General features: G+C 34.7%; 1 long non-coding RNA gene across 15 annotated transcripts; it reads right to left on the bottom strand.

Moving 5' to 3' along the window:
* Positions 1–13,201: 13,201 nt before the first annotated feature.
* On the bottom strand, positions 13,202–19,097 carry LOC145165576 (uncharacterized). Of its 15 annotated transcripts, none has more exons than XR_013740133.1 (16): positions 18,499–19,096; positions 18,350–18,420; positions 18,141–18,223; positions 17,601–17,840; positions 17,365–17,486; positions 16,976–17,294; positions 16,504–16,583; positions 15,527–16,373; positions 15,377–15,432; positions 15,026–15,183; positions 14,834–14,926; positions 14,664–14,727; positions 14,488–14,537; positions 14,213–14,394; positions 13,771–13,945; positions 13,202–13,381 (listed from the first exon to the last, which is right to left on the bottom strand). It is a non-coding gene; the product is annotated as an uncharacterized LOC145165576 (long non-coding RNA). The 15 variants fall into 15 exon arrangements; XR_013740135.1 differs by having other exon boundaries at positions 15,400–15,432; XR_013740132.1 differs by having other exon boundaries at positions 15,532–16,373.
* Between the last annotated feature and the right edge of the window lie 7,777 nt (positions 19,098–26,874).

Genomic DNA, 26,874 nt, shown 5'->3' with positions numbered 1-26,874 from the left:
ATAATAACATTTAATAATTTTTATCATTCAAAAATAAATAATTGTAACATTTTTTCGAACATTGTATTCCTTTTATTGTCCAAAACATCTAGCCCGGTTTCAAAACTTCAAAAATGGTCTTTGTGGTTTCCGAAAATCTGAAGTTTAGTTCCTAATTTATAAAAACCTCACAAATGGTCCCTGTGGTTTCAAAAATTTTAACAAATGGTCATTTTTGCTAACTCCGTTAACATTTAGCCGTTAATTGAAGGGCATTTCTGTCATTTCACAACCACAGGGACCATTTATGAAGTTTTGCCTTATTTTAAAAATAAAAAATAAATAAATATAATTATTTAATATTAAAGGGCCCCACCCACCCCCTCCTCTCTCTCTCTCTCTCTCTCTCTCTCTCTCTCTCTATCAATGAGAAATCAAAGAACGTTGATCTCTTTAACTATGTCAAAATCATCATGTTCATATCTTCAACCCAGAAATTAAAGAACATTCAACATGTTCATTTCTTCAACCAAAAAGTTAAAGGGCATTCAACACGCCCATCTCTTTAATCTAATCAGAATCACAATCGCAACTCTAATTACCACCGTAAATCAAACACATATATACCATTTTCAACAAACACACACACAATAAATCACCCAAAAGGAGAAAAAGAGATTTGACATTGCAATTTTCCTTTGTTGAATCAAGGGAGCTCAAGTGCAACCGAGAAAGATAAAAAAATCCTAGAGTCCACAAATGCAAAAGTAACTTGCAACGATTAAGGGTAATAGACTAATCCATTTTCACATTTAAATCAAATGGTGTCTCCTTGCACCATGCTTCCCTGTATAGTTGTACTTTCAGAGAAGAGGCATATGAAGATAATGGGTCGACCATTGGAAACGTTGGTCCCATCGTCAACTTAACCTTCCAGATGAAACCAGATCAATAAATCATATGCTTTCTATCAAAGCCCCCCACTACCACCATGACCAACGACTACCAACATAGATGAAACCTAGATGCAAAAAGGGAACACTAGCCAAATCAAATGAACTCAAATGCTAAAAAAAACTTTTTGAAGGTTGGGTTCCATCAATTATGCAAAAAATTGAACATTTTTGGTGCACAAGGGGGCAATTCAGATGACGATAATTAGGTCATGAATGAGCAATTCAGATTACGATAAATAGGTCACAAAGGGGCAATTCAGATGACACAGGTGGTTGGTAGAGAGGGAGGAGGAAGAGATGGATGTTGATGGTGAAGATGGAGGAGGGAAGAGATGCAGTCAGCAGTCAAGAGGGAGGAAGTATCGATGCAAGCTATTGTACATGCTCTGGTTTATAATCAGAAAGTGAAGTGGGTTATGCTTTTTGGTCTTGAACGACACTGTTTTTGGTATTGGGAAACTCCGTCGGATGGAGTCGCTGTGACAACCCGAAACTTTTTCCGTTATCCTTACCCAGTTTCCGTTAATAAAACTTGGGTTTTTATTTAATTTCGTCAAATTTCTTAGTTTGGGAAGGACTTTACGTTTTAAATAAATCAATTCGGATTTATTTCCGTTCACGTTAGTATTATTTTTGGTCTAACGAAATATTCTAAGCTCAGTTCAATCGAGTTTTGGATTCGAAAATGAGGTTTTCAAAGTCAAAGCGTAGCATTCGAGCCAAACACCCATTCGAGAGGAGTTTACGGCCGTAAACCCCCCACCCCACCCCTTGGCCGTAAACTCACCCCTATATAAGGGATGAGTGGCCTTCATTTCACACTTTACACATCTCAGGAGCTTTCTCTCTCTACTCTCTCTCTCTCTCTACAATTTTCAAAATTGCTCAAGGATCCTCAAGAATGTAAGTGATTCTTCACTTTGATTGTGTTTCTATCTCACTTCTAGTGGTAAATCCATGTTCCTATCTCATGAATCTCATCTTTTTCTAGATTTTCTCTCTCACCAAAACACCAAGAACACACACTAGTTCTTGGTGGCTAAAAACCTCATTCCAAACTTCTTAACAGTAAGTAACTACCATCTGTACTTGATATCTACTAGAAACCATCGATTTTCGCCTAAAAATCGACCTGAAATGCATGAACACAGAGGGTTTACGGCCGTACACCCTTCAATGGCCGTAAACTCCATTTTTGGTCGATTATTGACCTTTAAACTCTTCCTTGAACTGGGCACGAGGCTTAGGACACTTCCTAGAGGCTAGAAAGGACCTTGAAACACCGAAAATCGCACCTTTCGCCAAGTGTTTACGGCCGTAAACTCATGGGCCGTAAACCCATGGACCGTAAACAGTTGGGTCGTAAACCCATGGATCGTACACTCCTGATTACGGCCGCAAACTCCCCTCTTCAATCACATGTGATTCTAACACTTAGTTTTAAGTGTTTCCTAGTCCCTAAGGTGGTTCTTTCCATAACAACTAGTGTTATGCCCTCACCTAATGCATATATGTACTTTTACATGCTAAATAGGATCCGTTTGTGCCTGAGGCTTTATTTGACACTCAGCAATTCCTAGCAACTTACACTCGAATCCCACGTCAAACAATGAGTTCATACCCCTACGCTTTTCCGAGTTTTTCATGTTTTCATGGGGGGGAATACAAGCAAAAGTACAAGGAAACTTGTGCTCAAAGTATATTATTTTGTATAAAATAATTGTATGTTCAGTATGCTTTTAACACAGAAAACAGTTTTACCAAACGATTAAGAAATCAACACGTAGAAACAGTTTTCAAAACTAAAGCAATGAACTTGTGAATCTTGTCATAAAATGTGATATTTTATAAAGGATTCATACACATCATAAACATGATTTTCGGTATTATTACATGCAAATTGTTAGTCTAAAGTTGGAGACACGTCCTTGGTAACACTCCCACCGAATTCGAGAGTGTAGGAGTAGCACTTGTAACCAGAATCTCTTGTAGGGAGAGTGTGACTGTTGTGTATAGATCTATACGGAACTGACTATCCCGCACCTCGCTGCTAGCTACAGTGGGACCGTCAGGTCTACGGGTGACAAAGTCATAAAAAGATACTAGCCCCGTTACGTGCCATATCAAGTCTAAGTACGGTTATGACACTCGCAACCTAGATAACAAAATTTACTTTTGTAATAATGAAACAAGTGAGCTAACCTCAAAGTAATAACCGATTCGATTACTAGAGGGTATTGTTAATACCCTTAGGATTTAGTTCACCACTTATTTATTAGTTTTATATATGAATTAAGGCTAATACACCTCACAGAGAGCAAACAGGGTTTTTCAAGGAAACTACATCTAACGATACAAGTATGGTAGATACTTGTACACCTCAGACAAGAACAGATAACCAATTGTCAACTTTTAAGGAAAATATAGGATTTTCCTGGGATAACTCAACCTTACATAAACAGGCTGTTTAACAAATAACTAATGGATAATCAAACATATTTCATAAGAAAATATAGGATTTTCTTGGGAAACACTTTTCAAAGGATCAAAGAAACATTTCTTTCACCAGAACTAAATACTTATGAACTCACCAGCTTTATGCCGATATTTTAAAACTGCTTGTATTCTCAGGGCAACCTTAGACAAGTACTCTTGCCAACTTTTGGAGAAGACGGAGCATCTTGGAGTCTCGTCTTTATCTTTTACTTTTGTTATATGCTGTTATGTACAAACTATGTTTTCAAACAGATGTAAATAATCATATTATAATGTAATGGTTGTGTTTACTTTGATTGCTATGATACGATTGTTGTGATACTACGCATGACGTCACCCGCCCCCGGACGTTTCCGCCGTCCGTTCCGACGGTTCGGGGGTGTGACAGTCGCAGACGAATAAGGAGAAGCAGCGGGAAGGACACACACAAAGAAAAAATTGATCCTCTAATATTGGCAACTCCATTAATTGATCATTAATCTTAACATGTCTGTAAATCTTTTTTTTTTGATGAACACACAAAAATCAATCCTCTGATCTTGTTTGTTTACTAGATATGGATCGAAAGAGAGAACCATCGACTCCTCTGTTCTGATTAAGAAAGAGAACGATCTACTCCAACACCTTGTCGGCAGCCTATCAATGGGTTTTTGGGTAGAGAGAGAGAGAGGGGGGGGGGGCCTTTAATATTAAATAATTATATTGATTTATTTTTTATTTTTAAAATAAGGCAAAACTTCATAAATGGTCACTGTGGTTGTGAAATGACAGAAATGCCCTTCACTTAACGACTAAATGTTAACGGAGTTAGCAAAAAGGACCATTTGTTAAAAGTTTTGAAACCACAGGACCATCTGTGAGGTTTTTATAAATTAGGGACTAAACTTTAGATTTTCAGAAACCACAGGGACCATTTTTGAAGTTTTGTCTAATAATAAATAGTTTGTAACATCCTATTTCAGGAATAGAAAATTATAATTTAACTGAACAGAATAAAATTAATAAATAAACAAAGAAACCACTAAAATAATAAATAATAAAGGAAAATAATTAATTAAGTAATATTTAAGTGGATGTTTGAGTATGAAGAAGTTAATAGAACTATTAACTTGAAAATAAGACAAGAGGGTCTAAAAGTGTCAAATTACCAAACTTTTTATAGCTTGGTTTGACTTGGTTAATGTATTAATTGTTAGAAAAAGGGTCAATGTGCGGCAAAAATCTAAACTCTGAATTGTAGTTGAAACCCTTGACAAATGGTGCCACTTACTAGAAACTAAGAAGATGGAAGGTTTGTATTGCAAAATGACCAAAAATATTGATGAACTAGTTCTTTCTCGCCCAGTTAGAGGGTGTTTGGTTAAGCTTAGAAAATGAGTTTTTTTTAACTTATTATTGTTTTCACACCGGTATAAGTTAAAGTGAGTGTTTGGATAAACTGTTTTTTAAAAACAACTTATAGTAGCTTGGAACCGGAGATAAGTCATTTTTAATAAGTTACTAACCCCTAACTTATCAAAACTTCTAATAACTTATAGTTGTCCCACATCTCTAGAAAACCTTTTTTTTTTGTCATTTTGCCAAACACTAAAAATGGTTTCAACTTATAGCGTTTTGACACCGGATAAGCTAATCCAAACACTTTTTTAAAAACTTCGTTTTGACACCACTATAAGTTAAAAAGTTCAAAACATTTTAAATAAGCTTCGCCAAACACTCTCTTAGATGAAAAACATGATTTTTGAGGGAAATGGAGAGTTATATGGGCGATTGTGGAGAAGCTTTTGTGAATAGAGAGAGTTTTAAAGGATTTGAAGAAGATTAGATTAAAGGTGTGCAAGCTTGGAAAGGTAATTCTCATCGTTAGTTTTCCTAATTTCTTCAAAATATCCCATATTAGGTTTGGTGTGACACCAAATTCGAAAATGGAGCCTATTTATGGAAATCTCTAGGAGTTATTGAGTGTTGAATTAATCATGTAATATGTTTCTAACATAACTCTTTTTCATTTTAGAGCTTGATTCATCATTTGATGGAGCATGGGATTCTAAAACCCTAGATCCTTGATGGAATCCGAAGTTTATAAGATATGAGAAGTTTACAAGTTGTAATAAGTTTTTGTTCATGTTTGAATGCTAGAAACACATGGTTAATCACCATTAAATCATTACCTCACCATAGAAGTACCAGATTTCATCTCTATGGATGAATTGGTGATTTAAAGCCCTAAACCATGTCTAATGTTGTACGTAAGCTACAATTAGTTGTACTTTAGTTTCTAACCACTAAATTTGATATAAATCCATGGGATCTTAGCTAATTAATGTATTTATCAATCCATGAGTTCTAGTATTGATTCCAAAGTTTCTAGTAATGTTTATGAGTAAAATTGATGATTCCAATGGTGAAACACTAGTGGAATGGAATGATGTAGTTTTTTTAATGAAACTAGACTTAAAATAACTTGGCATTGATCTAATGGAAGCAAAAGATTTAACAATATATATTTTAAGAGTTTTCAAAAGTAACAAAATGAATTGGTTGCACTCACAAACACTATGGTTGGGTTAAAGCTTCTCAATTCCATTGACTAGCTTGGAATCGTGATGTTGGGAAAAAATGATGAACTAGAATAAGAAAGTGAACTTATAAATTGTAAAATCATTTGTATCTTAAGTCCTAAAGTGGCTATTTGATGTTTTTATGGTTCACCATTGAATTTATGATACATTAAGACTTTATGAATTAAGTCATGGATGAAATAAGACTTATTTGGAAGTCAATGGAATATTATAGGACTTATTTTAAGATGTGTTAAGGTCATTGTGAATCATTTGAAATGTTATAAGTGGAATGGAAGGGGTTTGAGTTGATTTGAATATGTAACCAGGGCCGGTCCAAACGTCTTGCGGGCCCAAGGCGAAAAGAAAAAATGGGCCCCTAGAATAATAAATAAATAAAATTTAATTTAAAAATAAGCACATCGTTACAAAATCCACAAAAATCAATATTAATATTAGAAACATAAATATGACCACAACATTACCTAAAAGAGAAATTAGTATCATTTTAATTCAAATTAGTTTTTCTTCAATCAAACTAGACGAACTTAATGGTTTGAAAAAATTATGCATGGACCCTTTATAAGTTTGATTAAAGGCATCAAAAAAAATTTCGTTTCTTCCTTTTTTGGCTTCCAGATAAATGTTTTTTGGAAAACATTGTAGATTGTCAATAGTTAAACACTATCTACTTATGGGAAAAGATTACATCTGATTTTTGGTATATGATTTATGTCTCAAAGTTGTAGAAGCCTAATATCATATTCAATTTAAATCAAGGTGCAACTGCAAATTAAAATCAGAAACAAACAATCAAACATCTGAAAATTAGAACTAGATTTAAAGTTTTGAATTCTGAATCATATATCAACAAAAAATATTACCTTCTTAAGTAAAAAATCTAAAACGTAGGTAGAAGATATAAAGTCAAGTCTCGAGAAATCTGAGAACATCCAAAACCAGAAAAAAAAAATATAAGCTTTCAGCATTTGATTAGATACCAGGACTAGGAACGTGAATACAAAATAAAATCAGAAACAACACTAAAACATCAGAAAAATTAGAATTGGATTTAAATTTTTGAGTTTTGAATCAAATATCTACAAAAAAATTACCTTGTTAAGTAAAAAATATGAAACGTAGGTAAAAGCTAGAAAGAATTGACAGTCCAGTCTCCAACAATCTGAGACACAGATGCACAAACAAAATCAGAAAATAAATAATAAAAAAATATAAGAAACATGAATAAGAAATCAAATCAGAAACTAATAATAGTTGAAAAACAAAAGAATTAGAGGAAAAAATACAAACAAAAAAAATCTATAACTAACCTTATGGTTTTTATCTCATTCGTCGGGTCCTTTGCAAATTTGCATTCAATCGACATAACTGATTATAATCTGAAGTATGGTAAGAGACTACGATAAGGGAAGAAGTCGTGCGACATAACTGATTATGAATCATTATTTTGATTAGGATTCACGAGGCAACGATTAGGATTCACGAGGTGTCGATTTGATTAATTGGTTCCCACCTGATGTAGATTCCTGAAAGACACCCTAAACGGCAGTGTTTGCTTAATGTTACTTCAAAACGCATTCCAGAGTCTAGATAAAAAGAGGTTATTTCATTGGGCTAAAGTTAGGTTAATTTGGTAGTCGGGCCCTTAGAAGACATATACATAAAATTTATTTTTTATATATGTATATATATTATATATTTCAGAAATTTTGGGCCCCTAAGAGTCGTGGGCCCTGGGCGGTCGCCCGGGTTGCCCACCGTCAGGACCGGCCCTGTATGTAACACCCGTGACTTGAGGTAATGATAATTATTTAAGTTCTTTATAATAAATTGTTGGACTATGAGATTAATATTGGATTGTTGAGTTGGGCCTTAGTGAGTGGGCCGCTGTATATTGGGCCGACTGAAGACGTACGTTGGGCGTAAGCTTGGCGTATGCGGGGCGAAGTGAAGGCATTGGATGCAGGGGGTTGATGCGCGTACAGGAGCAGACTCAAAACCCTAATTTTTAGGGTTTAAGCCATATAAATACCTCATTATGTCCCAAACCCTAGCCTCCTTACCAGCCACCTTAACTCAGAAACCCTATAACCCTAACCTTATCCATCTTTGTGTGATTTTGATATTGTGAAGCTCATTTTGGTGGTTTGAAGCTTGGAAGAAGAAAGAGGAAGCTGGGGAAGAAGAACTTGAGTAGCTTGAGCTCAAGGATCTGAGATATCATCACCATTTAGAACTCATTTGAGGTAAAAAGCTTACAACTTGCCTCATGTATGCTTAGATCTATGATAATGGTGTTTTGGACCTTTTTGGTCCCAAGAATGGATTTTTATGGTCCAAATATGTTTCTAGGCTTAGGGTTGCCACCCTTAGTGCTATATGAGTCCCAAGAATAGAAAAGTTTCCATCTTGAAGGTCTTATTGTGGTCATGCATGAGTTTTAGTCATTTTCATGGAAGTTAGTTGCCATATTTCAAGTTTGGGTCCATTTGGTGGGTTGCAAGCCACCAAGTAATCGACTTTATGGGTTAAGACACTTTATTGGACTCAGATCTGTGTTTGGAGCTTAAGGTCTTGTGACAACCCGAAACTTCGTCCGTTTCCGTTACTCGATTTCCGTTAATAAAAATTCGAATTCATTAATTTTTCCGTCAAACTTCTTGGTTTAGAAAATAATCTAGTTATATATAATTAAATTATTTACGAGTCGGAACCAAAAATCGCGCGGGAACCCGAATATCTCGAAAAACCAAACATTTCCGGTCTAAGTGAGGTTACGACCGTAAACTAGTTTACGACCGTAAACCCGTTTACGACCGTAAACCCGTTTACGGCCAGTAAAGAGTGGACCCCACCACCGACCACAAAACCCCTATAAATACGAGACCTCCACCTTCATTTGAACATTTCTGGCCAAAAACTCCCTCCTTCTCTCTCTAAGAACCTTGACCGTAAACACCTAAAAACACCTTCAAACTTCGGGAAACATCGAGAAACACCGTTTGGAGTCACTTCGGAACGTCTGGAAACGCTTATCTCTTCGAAATCAGCACCATTGTTCTTGAGTTTACGGTCTATCTTCAAAGACCGTAAACACTGTTCTTGAGTTTACGGTCCGAGCCTTCAAAGACCGTAAACCCTGTTCTTGAGTTTACGGCCGTAAACTCACCAAGCCTTCAGAAACCGTAAACCCCACTTTACGACCGTAAACTGTCTGTTGACCGTAAACCCTAGTTCACGGTCGTAAACACCTTTTAAGTGGTGTTTTTGGCTGAAAACCCACTTTCATTGATTCGATCAAGTCCCGGTAACATTCCTCAACCGAATACAAGTGTTCCTCTAACACGTTATCTAACGAAATCGCTAATTTAGATACATATATGTATTTATTTGATAATAGGATTCCGTTAAGTGTCACGTGCAACAACTCGAGGATCTTCATTTCAGTCAGCGATTTCACGCAAGAACTGTGAGTTCATACCCCTATATTTTCCATATTTTTAATGTTTTCAGGGGGGGGGGGGGGAATACAAGCCAAACATAAATGTTTTCAAAAACTCATGCGAACCTCATACTTTAACCCTTTTGCACTGTGTTGAGCATAAGGGACGTTTTCACTAAAATTGCATAGTTTTTCCGGACACGCTATTCGCTACGTTTTACATGCAAACTATTATCGGTATAGTTTGGGATTTTTCTAAAATATATCAAGTATAGAAACTTTCACTACTAAACATATGCACTAAGACAGAAACCGTTTACAGTTTACATCACTACTTTATCATGGTATTCATAACTGTAATTATCACTATATACGGTATACATACAGATTTCCACTACGGTAGAACGCTACTACACTACATGTAAACTAGATTGTACGATACTGTGAGGCGCTACTTCACTACTATACCCTTAGGTGTACAGGGATAAATCCTATCATAGTATAACCAGAGTCTCCTGGAGGGAGAGTGTGATATTTGTGAATAGATCTATTCGGGACTGACAATCCCACATCTGGACTGCTAGCTACAGTTAGGCGGGCACGCCTGAGATGTACAAATGTCATTTAACTCGACGCCTGTAGAACGTTGGAAAGGTCTCTAGTCATATCAAGCATGGTTATACGACTCACAATATGTATAAATCACCTTTAGTTTACAACTTAACACTCTTCAACAGTTTTATTTACATTAAATAGAACTAATACACACTACAACTGGAGAACTTTCAGGCTTTTCAAACAGAAACGAGCATACAATGGTTTCACGCACGAAATGCTATTACATCATGATTAGCATTAGCTAGTCACATGAAGTAATAATTTTGCATATCACTACAGTTTTCAGTGACAAACATTCATGGTTTTATACAGAATTGAAATCACTACTTTCTCACTAAAGAAAATATCGGATTTTCTTGGAATTATACAAATATTTTACGAACTCATCAACGATTTTCACTACAAATCACCGCTTATGAACTCACAAGCTTTATGCTGATACTCTTTCAAACTGCTTGTATTCTCAGGAAATCAGTAGACAGGTACTTGCTGGATTTTCGAGGAACTGGAGCAATAAGAGTTTTAAGTTTATACTATACAAAGCTATTGAATGTAATTCAAACAACGTTTCAAACTGATGTAAACATTTTTATTTTAGTATTCACTGTACTGGTTGTGTTGCTATGATTGTTATTATTCATTGGTTGTGATGCTACACATGACGTCCTCCGCCCCAGAACGTTTCCGCCATCGGTTTCGGGGTGTGACAGGTCTTAAGGGATTAAGCCTTTTTGGAGATTTTGGCTTAATAGGGTTGTACGCTGGGCGTACAAGCCCGTACGCGCAGCGTACAAGCCATGCAAGCTGTATGCTTAGCATATAGAGGAGTACGCCCCGCGTACTCACTGGATTAGGGTTTCGTCATTTAGGCCTCAGATTGGGCCATTCCATGGACCTTGTTATTATGGGCCATAATGGGCCATCAGAAATCAGTTATTGGGCTAAGAACATGTTTGGGCTTAGGGGAAGGCCCATTTGAGGAGTTGGGCCCAATTTAGAAAATTGGGCCATAAGTAGGCCATTAGTGGGCTTGGAAAGGCTATATAGAATTGGACCATGTATGTTATGGATTTGGGCTTTAATCATGGACCAAATTAGATTAGGGGCAAAATGGTCATTTTACCCTAAGAAGGAGTATTGGATTTTGACTAAGTGTTATTTTGGTAATGTTAGCTCGAGGAGTCGTCGGAGCAGCCGTTAGAGATTCGTTACCGTGAGATTCTGCATTCAGTTTTGCGAGGTGAGTTTCCTCCTGTAGGAACGGGTCGAAAGCACCAATGCCGACCCGTTTATGTATGCTAGTATGTCCGGACTAAGGTCCGATGTCGGGCATTGCCCAATTTAGGAACTTTATTCTCAAATGATTTTCATTGACCTATTGCGATGATACGTCAACACAATTAATTTGCCCACAGAAACTACGGCAACGGGCATGGTATCACAACCGGTTCCAACAGCTGCAAAATTGTTGCGACCGCTGCCCGTCATCGTAGTTGAGGTACAACGTCGACAATTTGACATTCAACAAGCTATTTCTTGTAGCGATCTTAGTAGCAGAGATTGATTGTTGTTATATGGAGAGCTTTTACATGTTGAAGGCACGAATCTTAGTCAAGATCCCAGTACCAAATAATTGTTCTGAAGTCATACAGTAACAAATATTCTTTGACTATGATGAAAAGTTGATATACAGTAACATTACTTTATAAAAAATAGAAAAAGTTTATTGAAAACTAAGACGTCAATGTAAAGTTTGAAAATGATAAACGAAAATATTCATCTGACTTGTCATTTAATGTTAGCCAGAGATATTAAGTTGTTTCAATGTTTTGTAAAATTTAGACACTAATGTGTTTTTCTGTTCACTAGTAGTATTTACTTGAAAAATAGAATTTTTAATCTTGTTTAATTACGTTTTATTGTTTTCTTATTAATATAGATTGGAAATTAAATATGGGAAAAGTTACTTGGAGTGGTTGCATAGAGACGATGATGCCATGCATGAGGTATGTTCACTCCACCTTGTTTGGTGTCTTGTATATATTATTCAAAATATGAATGTAGGGCACAGATAATTGAATAAAAGTTAATTTGTTCATTTAAATTAACATTAAGTAAAGTATATTAATTATTCAAATACGATGAATATAAATTTATGAAGAAAAGCCAATTTTGCAAGATAATATGGCAAGATAACCTTGATAGAAAAAAATTAGCGAGGATTCATTTTTAGGGGGAATTTCATATATACCCCGATTAAACCTCAAAATATCATATTTGCCCACTTTCATTTCTTAATATCATATTTATCCTTCATAAACATTCAAAATATTATATTTGCCCAAATCCTTTTTATAATGTTTTTAATATTTTATAATCATTTTTTATACCTTAGGATTATTATAATAATTAAAAATTTTAACCATATTATCCTTACGTTTATGATAACGGAATGTGAACTTCTAAATTGTTGGAATGTCGTCCTCTTGACAAACAAAAAGATTCATCTTCAACCCTCTCTATAAAATGTATATTTTGATTGTTTAGTTTTTCTTGTTGTTGATTATTATCATGATGTAGATGGAGAATATTTTTATCATGATGTAGATGGAGGATATTTTAGATATTACCATTGACATTTTGATGTTTAAAAACTGCATATACGATATTTTGATATTTAAGAATGACATATATGATAATTTGAAATTTTATAAATTGTAAATATGATATTTAGAAATTTTATGAACGATAAATATGATATATAGAAATTAAGTTGGGTAAATATGATATTTTGATGTTTAAAAAAGACATATATAAAATCCTTCCCATTTTGATCAAAAAGTAGTAGGATAAATAGTTTTGTATGATACTCAAATTAAATACATTAACAAAAAATAGAGTTTTCTTTTTTAAAAAATTAAACGATCGACATCGATAATTAATAATTAACTAGAAAAGTGTCCCCCGCTTTGCGGGGGTCGGAAGCCTTCAATGACGTTTTTCCGGAATCCTTCAATGTTGGTTTTTTGTTATAGTTAAATGGTACTGCGTTTAATATTCATTAGCTTCATTACCACGTTTCTGTCAACCGCAGAGTAAAAACTCAATTTCTTTTCAAAAGAAACCCGAAACCAAATTCAAAGCCTACCATACCATATCAAAGATATAGCATACACAAATAGTAATGAAAAACATAAAAAAAACTATAGTCCCTTAGCAGTTCATGGATGAGCAAATAAAACCGTTGATTCAATAATGTGTATGTAATCCCACAACCTCTTTGTTCTCCAATCGATCCAACATCCCTTCTGAGAAGCATTAACCGAAAGAAAGTAAGTACAATTACCGTATTAAACATCTTACTTTCATCTCTTTTTATAAAATCATTGAAGAAGTACATTACTGAGTAGATTATGCAATATTTTTAGAATATAAAGTACATTAAACATAATTGAATTTGATTCTCAAAATACAAGACATTGATAAAAAAATGTTGTAACAGAACAAAATGGAATTAGGATCTTATAATAATAAAAATAAAAAATAAAAACAAATAAAAAAAGTACGTTGCTAATTTTTTTGCATTTCATTAGCCCTAACTTTTTACGGAATTTAAGATCACATATGACATAACGAAGCTCTTTTTTTGCTCCATAAACACAATATAATGATTAAAAACTATTCGTAAAAGAATTACCTCAAAAACGTAAACATGTTGTTGCTGTTGTTGGTGGTGGTGGTGAGGCTGGGCGACAACACCCTCTTGCATTGGGATATTTCCGGGATTCCAATCTCGAATAACAAATTCTTTGGCTCCCCCTTCCAATCCATTTCCAGTAAAAAAAATGGACTATAATTGCAAAGAGATGGGCCTAAAACAGAAATATAGAGAAGCATAGGGAAAAATTGGTAATTTACTCAAAAATGGTTTGATGTTAGTTTGATTGTGTTGTATTCTTTTATTCTTTTTTAATAAAGTTTACTGAGGTTTGGCTCTTTAAAAAAAACAATAATACAGTTGCGGGGTTGTCATAGTGACAGAGGTCCATCAGAAATCCAAAGTCAAAGTCAAAATCAATATCTATACCTATAAAAAAAACTTAGAAAGAATTTTCAATATTATTTTGTTATGAACCGACCTTCAGGCATCCATGATCCTCTGAAAGCATTTCTTCTTATATTGTTACCAATTCCAGTGTAAATGGCAATCACAGCAAGAAACTTTTTGTTAGAAGATCACTTAAAGTGGTTACTAAGAAAAGCTTGACTTTTTGCTAGTGTTATTTCCATCTCAGTTTCCACAATTGTTCTCTCTAAATCCCTGAAAAAGACGATTGTACCCATGAGACAGTAAACACATCAAATTAATTCTAGAAAATAACGCAAAAAAGAAATAGGAAGACCCAAAATTTACTTGCATTCTAGGACCATTAGCTTCTCTTCAACAGTAAGAATCTTTGGTCTCTGCCATTATTAAAAAAATACAAAAACATAGTAAAAATAAGGATAAAAGGTAATCAAGGTATCTTTTTTAATAAATTGTACGAATTCATGATGAATTATCAAGAGTCATAAGTTACAAAAACATACCTGGGAAGAATTCTTAATGAGTAGATTAGATAATAGTGTTCTGTTCTCAGGATGTTGCCACAACCTGGTAAGATGAAGCAAAAACATTTCTCATATCCATTGTCAATTACTGATTATGATGTAATTAGTAATCTTTGATTTAAGAGATGGAAAATGAAAAACACATCTACCATAGCTATCCTGTAGTAACTTATGTAGTTCATACCAATCATCAAATCCCTAAATTATGATTTCAGCAAACAGAAGCCAAATTGCATACAAACCTTCAGAAAATAAAAGGATCATAAGTCTTTTTTTTTTTAAAAAAAAAACAACTAATATAAGATTTTCCATATTATATTTTACAAAGTAATCTATAATACCTTTCAAAAATATAGTTTGTACAATCAAAATCTTTGTTGAAATCTACTGTAATCTGTGGAGATTGGATCATGTGCAATTCCAGATTGAAAGTACACCCACAAGCTTCCCTAATACTCATTACTCATTTATTTCTCTATTCCGTTTTCTTCTTTGTTGCCTATCAAACAAACGACACAAACACCCCTATGAATCGGTTAAGAAGCACAATCCCAAACATTTCAAATTCTGTCAACAACAACCCTATCAAATTCTGTCACAAACAAATCCAAACAATCCATTTTGTTCCATTTCTGTTTAAATAAATAAAAAAACAACAAAAAGAAAAAGAAGAAGAGGATCAGGGGAGCTACCGGAGCAGAACCCATTGACGCACCTGCCCAACCTCTCTCTTTTTCCTCCATCGTGCCTGTCGATTTGAACAACAATCGAAACACCTCTGTGAACTCAAAGAAACTTTTTGTTTGGAACCAACGAAGTGGAGAAGAAGAAGGACCGATGACCTAACCGATTGTGGCGAGCCTCCATCCGACCCTTACAGTTGCTGATTTTGTTTTCTTTTTCTTCGATTGAACATCACAGAACCACCACGGGACCACCAATTTTTCCCTCCTCCCCTTCGCGATCCGCTACCGGAGCAGCCCCTTTCATCCATCACAGTTGAGGCGGAGGCAGGGCAGTGGTGCTTTTCTGGAAGAAGCAAACGCGAAATAGTAACGATGGAGAACCGGGGGAGACGATGAAGAAAGAGAAGTGTATGATTTGGAGCAGAGACTGAACCACGTCCGGCTCCACTGCGCCGAAAGACGACATACAAAACGCAGGGCATCCATGGAGAAGTCGAGATAATGACGGAGAGAGAGAGAGAGAGAGAGAGAGAGAGAGAGAGAGAGAGCCGATACTGGATGTAGAAGGTCCTGGAAGGTAGAAAGAGGCGGTGGAATGTGGATCGATGGGAATGTGGGATATAAGGGTTACAGGGCAAATTGTATTTTAACAAAAGAAGTGGTCTAGATCTGCCTTTAATATATATAAATTAACAAAGTGACACACAAACAAAAATAGAGGGACCGGAAATGTAATTTAAGGGACCAAAAGTAGCCAAAATGTATCAGGTTAACTGTTCCTTTTCTTCGTAACTTTAATATATACTAGTAAGGTTGCCCATGGTTCGCATGGGTCGGAAGGGTTATTGTTAGAGATGCAAAATATTATAAGTTTCACAATCATTTTCATGAAACTTATTCAGCTTTATAGACCATTTTTTGACGACAAAAGTACATTGCTATCTCACAAATGTAGCATAAACTATGTCTATTTCTTGATGCATCCCATTATACCAAATTGCCCCTACAATAAAACAATACAATGTCGTAATAGAAAGTAATGAAAGTAGGGTGACATAGAACACAAATAAATATAAGTATGTTATTATTTTTTGCATTAATGTAATTTCAGAGCCAATATATATGTGTGTAACCTGTACTGATGCATGATTTCCCTTCGACTGTATGCTTCAATGGTTGTTCGTTTCGACAAACTCATAATAGTTAAGACCAACTGCTAACCCAAAAAGAAACAATACATTTAAACCATTTAACCAATTCTATGAATATGAAATTATTTAATGATAAGTGCATTCATTCCATATATGATCATCAACTCTTTCGACTTTAAAAAACATTTTCCTAATTATACCATTGTATTTTTAACTTTATACTTGGAGATTGATTGTAGAAATAACAGCTTACTTCCAGTTACATGTTCATTATAACAACTTACTTTCACGTCATTTCTTATCATGGCATTGTACTAAAAAAAAGTACCCAATTAGAACATTATACTCACATTTCTTTCTTATAAAGAGACTGTTAGTCAATGAATATACCTAATTATAGTAGTGATACCAACAACCATTACACAACTTTATATGTAAAAAAAGTAAGAAATACCGCTAGGCCATGTTTGATTCTTCATTCTTCACTGGTGTCAATATCTCTTCAACCTCAACTAATATTTCCTCATTTTTCTGACCCTTCACAACTTCCATAGCAGCTGCAACATTATCCTGCCCATTATCAAAAAAATAAAACAATCAGAAACCAATTATTACCTACAATTTTACCCCATAAATCCTAAAATCATATCAAGCCTGTTGAACAGATTTCATCCCCACAAAATATGTTCATTACACAAACTGTATTTCATGGATAATTTCGATATATCCTTTCCCTTCTTTTTACAAAAATCAGCAGCTTTACGACATGCATCCTGAAATCAAATCCAAAAAGATTCAAAAACAAATAGAACCCAATTTGATTCATATTAATATATGATATACCTTGAGTTCAGATGAAGCTGGAGGGCTGTTTTCGGTAATAAGTCCCATTGATAAAGGGGAAGCACTGATAACACCAACGATCATGGCTTTTAGATACGGAAGTAGATCGTCCAATGTTGTGTCTTTGATTCCATAATGACAATATGGAAGGATTATAAACAAATGAAAAAATTAGTAGAAAATATAAACAAACAAAAGAAATAATGGGAAAAAATGAAAACTTACATTAAACTCACCATATGTGAAGTTGCTGCATGAAACGCATACCCTTTCTCTCCTTTATATTTTATAGTGACCAAGCTAGAATTTCTTTAAGCTTCGACTCCATTTCTTTAAGTTTCCAGTTACGGTAACTGCTTGTAGCCTGTTCCTGTGATCCCCACGTGCCAGCATTTATGCCACCATTGTATGCTGATGGCTCCTCCATTAGTTTGTCCATTGTGTCCATTTGCTGAACTGTTGTTGTTGTGGGGAATCTGTCCCATAAAGAAATTAAAGCAATAAGTCTAATAAAAAGCAACTTATGCTGATTTTCAGTATGCAATTTTGATATATAATTGGAGCTAGCTTATACTTTTTGTAGTAGTATCTAAACACGCGTTGATGTATTTCTCATCATAGAACAAAATAGGTATGGTCACCGTATATTATATAACTTCAAACAGGAATATGTAAACAACTATACATTAGAAATAGAATCAGAAGTTGAAGAAAAAAGTTGGAAATTTTGATTCTTGATTTGTTCTTTCATCTCATATGTCAAGAATTGAACTTACCCATATCAGAAATGGAAGAAAAATGTTACAAAGATTGATTCTTGTTTTTTTCTTGATGTTACTTTTCAAATCTTCTGTTGGACCTGTAAGAGACATTTCAACAAACATATGATGGGCATACCATAAAGCTAATAAAAAAATCATGGATTTGTAAAGGTCGTTATCTCAAGTCATAATCTGAAACTCCAACCTGAAACCGGAGTTAGTACCTTTTTGAAACTTCATCTATTATGTCTTTGGAACCCGTTCACAAAGCCTTGTAATGAATACAAACCATGAGCTGATAAATATCAAAATCCTTTCAAATGACTTATAAACAAATGACACAAAATGAAGATGGTATTGTTAAATAGCTTACCTGCTTGAAACAAAGGTGGGAGGAAGTTTAGTTGGTTTAAAAACTAATCGGTGACTTTCTCGCCATGTATCCGTTGGAATCGAACCGTTGCAGTGGCTTCTGTGTGCGATGTTTTCTCTCCTGTTGTAGCGTGTTGTATCCCACTTTCATTTGTGACATTTGAAAAGACACAAAAGAGACGACGACGTCTCCACCGCTACCCCTTGTCTTAGTGAATGGGGCTCCGTAGCAGCATGCAGGCGAAACGGACTCTGTTTGGCCTGCTATTAGCAAAGCCATAAGAAGGAGAAAGAAACGACAACCATGGCGATGAGGTGGTTCCCCTCTGTCACTGTCGGCAGCCCAAGGGACGACCTTTGATAAATCGACTTCTAGTGAGAAGTGGAGATCGATCCTAATGGAAATCGGAGTAGAAGTAGAAGAAGCAGTCGATAGGTGGAATAGCGAGGAAATATAGAGTGAGCGGTGGTGGTGGTGAAAGCTTTTTCGGGTGTAACTGAGAAGAAGAATCTGGAGGCGGTGGAATAAAAGAGAAGAAGAAATAGAAAGAAAGAAACGAAGTGGCACATAAAGAAAAATACAGGGACCTAAAGAGAATCTAAGTTGAAGGACGAAAATAGACAAATGTTTGGTACATTTATTGTTCCTTTCATTCAGAACTTTAATATATATATATATATAATATAATAATAAAATACTAATATATATTTGAGTAGTAATAAGAGAGGTGGGGGTGGGCAAGGCCCGAGTTACAAGGCTAAAAAACAAAAAACCGCCGTTACCAAATGTGATGGTGGTAATGGAAAATAACGCGAAAGCCTTTAACATGTAATAACGGGAAGGTGGGGCGGTGTTCATTGGCGTTATCACGTATTATGAGGCACAATAACGGTTGCCCACTCCGAGTAGTCTAAGGCTCTTTTCCATATGTTCACCTCTATCGAAGACCTTTCACGACGATTGGTATATTGATAAGAATTAAGCCCAATTGAGCCTAATGCAAATAAAAGCCCAATTGAAACAAAAGCCTTCCTGATACGTTGATCCTTGTTATAAAAGAAAGTACGTGTTTTTGCGAGAGAAAGAAGATAAATCAATATCTTTAAGAATTAAGAGAGATATAATTATAGAGAGGAATCTATAAAGAATTTTTGGTCGGAGAAATTTTAATTGAAATTAGAGTTTATATGAAAAAGAAAATTTCCACGAAGTCTCAAATTTTTTATTCAATTTATGTTTTAGTTATAAGTTATTTTTTTTTTACGAAAAAGTCTTAAAAACCGGCAAAATTTTACGATTCGACTCTTTTTGACTGGTTAGATACGGTAATAAATTAATTTGAGACTATTTCGTAAACTGACCTAAAATATTGACACTTTTCTGCAAAAAAATTATTAGGACTTTTCTGCAAATAAAACCTTATTATTATTATTATTATCACTTTTAGGATGACAGAACTAAGGGCAACACCAACGTCAAACAATGTCTCCGTAAGGTTGCTGATGTGCATTTTACAGCAGCAGTGAAAGTGTTGTGTTCCTCGGGTGTTGCTTCACATTATCAAAACTTTAGAGGCTAAGCATCCATACAAGCCACCTCCATCCATGCCGAGCACCATTTATTTTGAGCCTCCCCTTATACTAGATATTGACAATGTCTTTGGTTGTATTAAATCGTTTCCTAAAGGAACTTCGTGTGAGAGAGACGGCTTGAGAGCTCAACACATTTTGGATGCTCTATGTGGAGAGGGGTCTGCTATAGCTACAGATCTCTTACATTTCCGCAGTGGTTAATTTGTGGCTAGGGGAAGATGTATGTCATGTCTGGCAGAATTTGTAGCGTCTGCACCTCTTACTCCGCTCCTAAAACCTGACAATGGAATCTATCCTATTGGTGTAGGCAATATATGGAGGCGTTTGGTCACAAAGGTTTCTATGAAAGGAGTTGGTAAAGAAATGGCACAATAACTTAATGACTTTCAATTTGGAGTAGGTGTGTCGGGTGGCGCTGAAGCTGTACTTCATAGTGTCAATAGGGTGTTGAGTGCACATCATGATGATGGATCTCTTGCAATGCTTACTGTGGATTTCTCGAATGCCTTCAATTTAGTGGTTAGATCTGCCTTACTTCACAAGGTCAGGATGAGGTGCCATTCCATTTCCTTATGGTTCGAATTCTTATATGGACATGCAACAAGGTTGTATTTGGGAGATAAACATATTTGGTCTACTACTTGGGTCCAACAAGGCGACCCTTTGGGACCACTTCTTTTTGCTCTTGTGTTGCACCCACTTATACATCAAATTAGAGACAATTGCAAGCTTCTTCTTCATGCTTAGTACCTCGATGATGGGACCGTCATTGGAGATTCAGAGGAGGTGGCCAGAGTATTAGACATCATTAGGGTGGCAGGCCCAGGATTGGGGCTTGAGCTGAATATCAAGAAAACTAAGCTATTTTGGTCTTCATGCGATGGTAGGAAGCTTCGTGCATGTTTATTCCCTGGTGACATTGGGCGACCGTCAGTGGGGGTAAAGCTTCTTGGGGGAGCTGCTAGTAAAGATGCGGGTTTTATTAGTGGGTTAGCCATGCAGAGGGTTGCCAAGGCTGTTGTTGATGCGCCTTCTACCACATTTACATGACCCCCAGAGTGAACTCATTTTGCTTCGATCTTGCATGGGCATCGCCAAACTTTTCTTTGGTCTGAGAACGTGCCAACCCGTTCACATGGAAGAGGCTGCTTTGTGTTTTGATAAAGGGTTACGTGGTTCGATTGAGGACATTGTGGTTTGCGGGGGTCCGTTCTTTGGGGACCTTCAATGGCGATTGGCTTCGTTACCAATTAGGCTCGGTGGTTTGGGGTTGTACTCAGCAGTAGAGGCTTCCTCTTATGCTTTTGTGGTCGTACGAGCTCAATCATGGGTGTTACAAGACCACATCTTACGAAATAGCGACATATGTGGTATGGATTCAGATTATGTTGGTGCTTTGGCCTGTCTTCGTGATACGATTCCAGGCTTTGATTTCAACAGTTTCACTAATAAGGACACCGCCCCTCCAAAAGCCCAACATTCATTGGCGAGTGCCATTTTTTGTAAAATTGTCCACGACATGGAAGTTCACTTCGACATGACGATTAGGAAGAAAGCAATTTTTGAGTGTCTAAGGGCCCAACATGCTCAGGATTTTCTTATGACTATTCCTATTGACGGTCTGGGCCAGCATATGTCGCCAGTGGAGTATCGTGTCATCCTCAAGTATCGCCTTATGATCCCTTTATTTCCGACTGACGAGACTTGCCCTGTTTGTCGCAAGGCATGCTTGGACTCCTTTGGGGAGCATGCAGTTCATTGTAAAGTGCTCCCGGGTTTCAAGTACCGACACGATCTGGTTAGGGATGTTCTTTTCGACATATTTAGACGCGTTGGGGTTTCTGCCAAGAAAGAGGCACCTGTGAATTTTCTGACTGACCCATAGGAAGGAAGATAAACACTTAGACCAGCTGATGTTTTAGTATTTGGATGGGCTGGAGGGAAACATGCATGCATGAATCTAATAGGGGTTTCCCCTCTTGTGGGCTTGGGGAGTGGGGTTTTCACTGTGGGCAAGCTGTTTTAAAAGCTGCATCAAGCAAAGTGGCAAAACATGAGAAAGCGTGCATGGAAAATCAACACATGTTTATACCCTTTGCATTTGATACTTTCGGTTTCCTTACGCCAGAAGTTGTGGAGCTACTCAATAGGGTCCAACGGTTCTTGCATAGTAATGTTATGACTCCAAGATCTATAGATGTTGTTTTTAAAATAATTAGTTTTGCCATCTAAAAAGGGGGTCGCGGCACAATTTTTTGCTCGTTTACCCGCTACGTCTATGTAAAAGTTTCTTCTTTATTTAATTTATCAATCCCCTAATAATACATATAAATACGTTTAAATGAAAAAATAATATTAAAGACATTTTTAAGGGTGAAGGTGGAAGGGATGGTGATGCTTTATTCTCACTTTGTATATGGTCATTTCATATTTGTTATTATTGTTTTTAATTCAGAATATTAACACTTAGTAATTTAAAAGAAGTTGCCTATTTTTAAAATTGTTTATAAATAGTGATTTTACGTCATGTACTATCAATATTATCATTAAATTCTTAGTTTTTTTGCTTATCATTCTCAACTTGTAAGCAAACATTTTTTATATATATTTTCTTGAATCGAGTTTGGGTTCGCAACTGGGATCAGATCAAGATTATGATTGGATCTGCTACCACATGTATTAGTGTATGAGCGTGTGATATGTGTGTAAGTATTTGAATTACAAAATGTGTGTTGCTCTTTTTCATTATCTTATTCTTGTGGATTTTTGGAAACATAACAGATGTACTGTGATAAAGCAAAACATGTCATATTATTTTTTATTAAACAAAATATTGTAATTAATACTTTTGAATTTTGATATGTGTTACCTATATAGATGTTTGTAGTGGATCTGTTGGATTTGAAAAAAAATTCTACCTTAAACAATTTTATATACAAAGTGAGAAATCATTCTACCTAAAACTATGTATAAACAATTTTACAAATATACTGATTCTTTTAAATTATTAAGTGTTAATATTCTGAATTGAAAATAATAATACATGTGAAATGACCATATACAAAGTGAGAATATATAAGCAATCATTCATGATTTTAATGCTTAAAGCATGACCATCCTCTCCACCTTCACACTTACAAAATGTTTTTAATATTTTTTTTTCATTTAAACGTGTGTGTATGTGTGTGTGTGTGTGTATATATATATATATATATATATATATATATATATTATCAACAATATTAATAATAAAGAATTTAAAAAATAGTATACTTATTTATATTTTTAATAAAATAATAATGATAAAAACAATAATAAGGTTTTTATTTGCAGAAAAGTCATAATATTTTTGTTTGCAGAAAAGTCCAAATATTTTAGTTCAGTTTACGAAATAATCCCAAATTAATTTATTACCGGCTCCAACCGTTCAAAAAAGGGTCAACATGCAAACTTTTGTCGGATTTTATGACTTTTCGTTAAAAAAATAATAATAATTTAGGAGTAAAACGTAAACTGAGCCAAAATTTTCAGATTTTATTGAAGATTTCCCTAAAAGAAAGTACATGTTTTTGCGAGAGAAAGAAGATAAATCAATATCTTTAAGAATTAAGAGATATATAAGAGAAATCTATAAAGAATTTTGGGTCTTAGAAATTTTAATTGAACTTAGATTTTACATGAAAAATAAAATTTCCATCACATTAAATTGTTAGAAGTAACCACTATAAAGATGGCATAGTGGTGATCTCCATTATTAATAAAAACCTCTCCTACATGCCACGCGTCTCACTTATAGACCTCATTGTTTCCACGTGTCACTTTTACAGGTATCGTATCACTTTTTTCCCGCCTATTCTTTCACCGAGATCCATCCCTCAAATTTGAAATTGATTCTACCTATCTGTGATTGTAGCATGATTATGTGACTTCTTCCCCTCTTTCCTTACTAATCTCCTGAATTTTGGGATTCAATATTTTCAGTTCAAATTCTCCTTCGCCTTTTTTGAAATCTCGCTGAATGATTTATCTCTCATATTGATTCTCATATACCTATACCTATATGCAAGGGTTCCATGTGTTTGGCCTCTCGATGGTCTGCCTCCAATGATGGTGCATATTTATCTCCATTGCTTGGGTGCCCTTCTACGAGGTTTGATAAAGCCCAAACGATGCATCATTGTTCATCAATTTGGCCAACGCTTGAATTTTAATTTCCCAGGTTTGATTTTTAGGTCCATGTTCATCATTTTTTCCATGGTTTTTTGTATTTTAATCTTCCATATCTAAACGGAGATGTTGAAGCTGAAGCGTGAACCGATGATCCCGTCACCTACATAAGGGTTCTTTATGGTGGAACTATGCTCAGACGTTATTTTTGATTTTACTTATTGTTGGAAGACATCGATAACACACAATAAGGACATCCCCATTATATTCAAATTTTTTTTATCTTGATTTTGTTTTCTTTGATTATAAGGCATGTTATAATTATGACTAGAAATCTACAAGTAGCCAAGGTAAGATGCATTTTTGCAACGGTTAAGAGATGAAAAATGTATCAATACAAGTTATTTCGCTTATACATTCTCTTGTCATCTCAGTTTAATCGTTTTCGTTGATTTCTTATTCTAGGGTTTTTATTTTTAAATTGTATGTTCTTTATTTATAAAATTGCGAAAAGCCTAAATGTTTAATTGTTTCGTTGTTAAGACTCTCAATTCTCAGAAATTCTAAATCATTTGGATTTAAAGAACATCCAAACACTGGTTTAATATATTTCTTTATCAAGATTTCGAATTCTTTTTTGTGCAAAAAATGAGATATCCAGCAAAATATAAAGAATTTTTGTTGTTTGTTTGTGTTTCTGTTTTGGTGTTTTTTTTTAAACTTTTGCTTACTTTTTAAATTTTCAATTGAATAGATTATGAGAAAACATAACTTTTGCATCATGAAATACAAGAGATGAAGTATAGTGGAGGTCTTGAACACAGACAAAATTACTTCCCATTCATGGCGTTATGCAAGTTTAATGGAGGTTGAATAAGGTTGTCACTATGCCCACCAGGTGCTCGATTAAATGCCAAGGTGAGTTTTATTTTAATATTTTTTTTATTGTTTATACAATAATCTCAAAATTATATTCATACTATTTAGGTTTGGATTTTCTTGGTTTATTCACCTGATGAGATGAGATGTTTTAAATATTTACAACCACGACCTTACATTGTTTCAAAGAATGGTCTAATTCCATTTACAACATGTTAATCAAGAAACTTTAATGACTTAATTCATATATCTTAACATTTTACTCTAATTGACCATATGTATAAGCACATTTCCAGATTAAGTGTATTTTTAAATTATAAAATTCATATAGATTGGAGTTGGCAGATATTGAGGTCGTAATCAAGGAGAAACATATATGAGGCAATAGAGAAACAAAGATGAACATGGGGTGCAAGACGTTTTTATTTTTTATGGCTTTTAGTTTTTTTTATTTCTTTTTTATGACTTTTAGTTTTTTTTAATCTAAAAAGTAAAATCAGTGAAAAATGAAGGATGGAAGTGGAAATTCATCCCATGTAATACACAAAAAAAATGCCCTAGAATAAACGAAATAACTTTCAAAAAAGAAAAAAAAGAGCAAAAACGATAATAGTCTTTTTGCAATCAACATTGTATTTGAAAATAATACCATTATCACAATATGATAATCAATATATGGGTAATTTTTTTAAAGTACATTGTCTTAATAAGAAAAAAAAATTGAAAGTATGATGTATTTAATGAGTAAAAATAATAGCAAATTATCATGGCATGAATTCGACCAAAAAGGCTAAGATGGTCATTTTCACTAAAAAACTTCAAAATTTTGTTTTGACTTTTATATTAAATGGTGCTATGTTTCTTATATGAGATACATCAAACTTCTGTTATGCTTTAATATATTGCAATTTTCCATTTACTAATTTAACTTTTTGAAGGTTTTGACGGGGCAAGAAAGGTGTCTGGATTAAACTGTCAATCTATCTTTCTAAATATTATTAAAACTACAATAAAGGTAGCCTTCTCATACATATATTATGAATATGCTTCGCTGGGCTTTTTTTTGCTTCTATACATATGTTTTTAATTGGTTATTGGAAAGATCAGGTAGATCAAGAATGTTAAATTCACTCTGCAGTGGATTAAAAAGTGTAGAACGACATCAGGGAAATATTATCATAGCCTCTATTAAACGGTGAAAAATCAATTTATTTCATTTAACCATTGCCCATAATTTTTTTTGATAGTTTTTTTGGTTTAAGTTGGCAATTTTATAAGGCATTCATGGGTGTGATTTTTAGACTTTGGAGCTTTGATGGTGGTTGTAGCTTTGAATCTCGATGGGGTTTTATTTCACAGTCAATCAAGGAACGAGGTAAGATGTCCCTTTTAATTTTAGGTTGCTTATGATATGTAGTTCAAATCTGAAGTTGATTGGGTTTCAAATTGGTTTTTGTGGTTAGTTAATTGTTAACCTAAAGTTGTTAACGATTGGATGAAACATATTTCCTTTGAAGGTTATAACTGCTTCTATACAAGGAAGATACAAAAACTATTCAAAATGGATGTTGTCTATAGTTAATTTTAGTAACTTAATTGTTATTCGTTATATATGTAATTTTCACTAAAATGTTATAATAAGGATGTTGTTTCTTGAATTTTACACTTTTTATATGGACCTATTTGAGGTCAAGGTGGATATCATCCGGGAGATGGTGGGCCTGCATCCAAGTGGTTT

The sequence above is a fragment of the Lactuca virosa genome, chromosome 3, assembly GCF_052849685.1.
Source record: "Lactuca virosa cultivar CGN04683 chromosome 3, Lactuca_virosa_CGN04683_v6, whole genome shotgun sequence".
Classification (NCBI taxonomy): Eukaryota; Viridiplantae; Streptophyta; class Magnoliopsida; order Asterales; family Asteraceae; genus Lactuca; species Lactuca virosa.
This window is presented reverse-complemented; position numbering and strand designations above follow the sequence as displayed.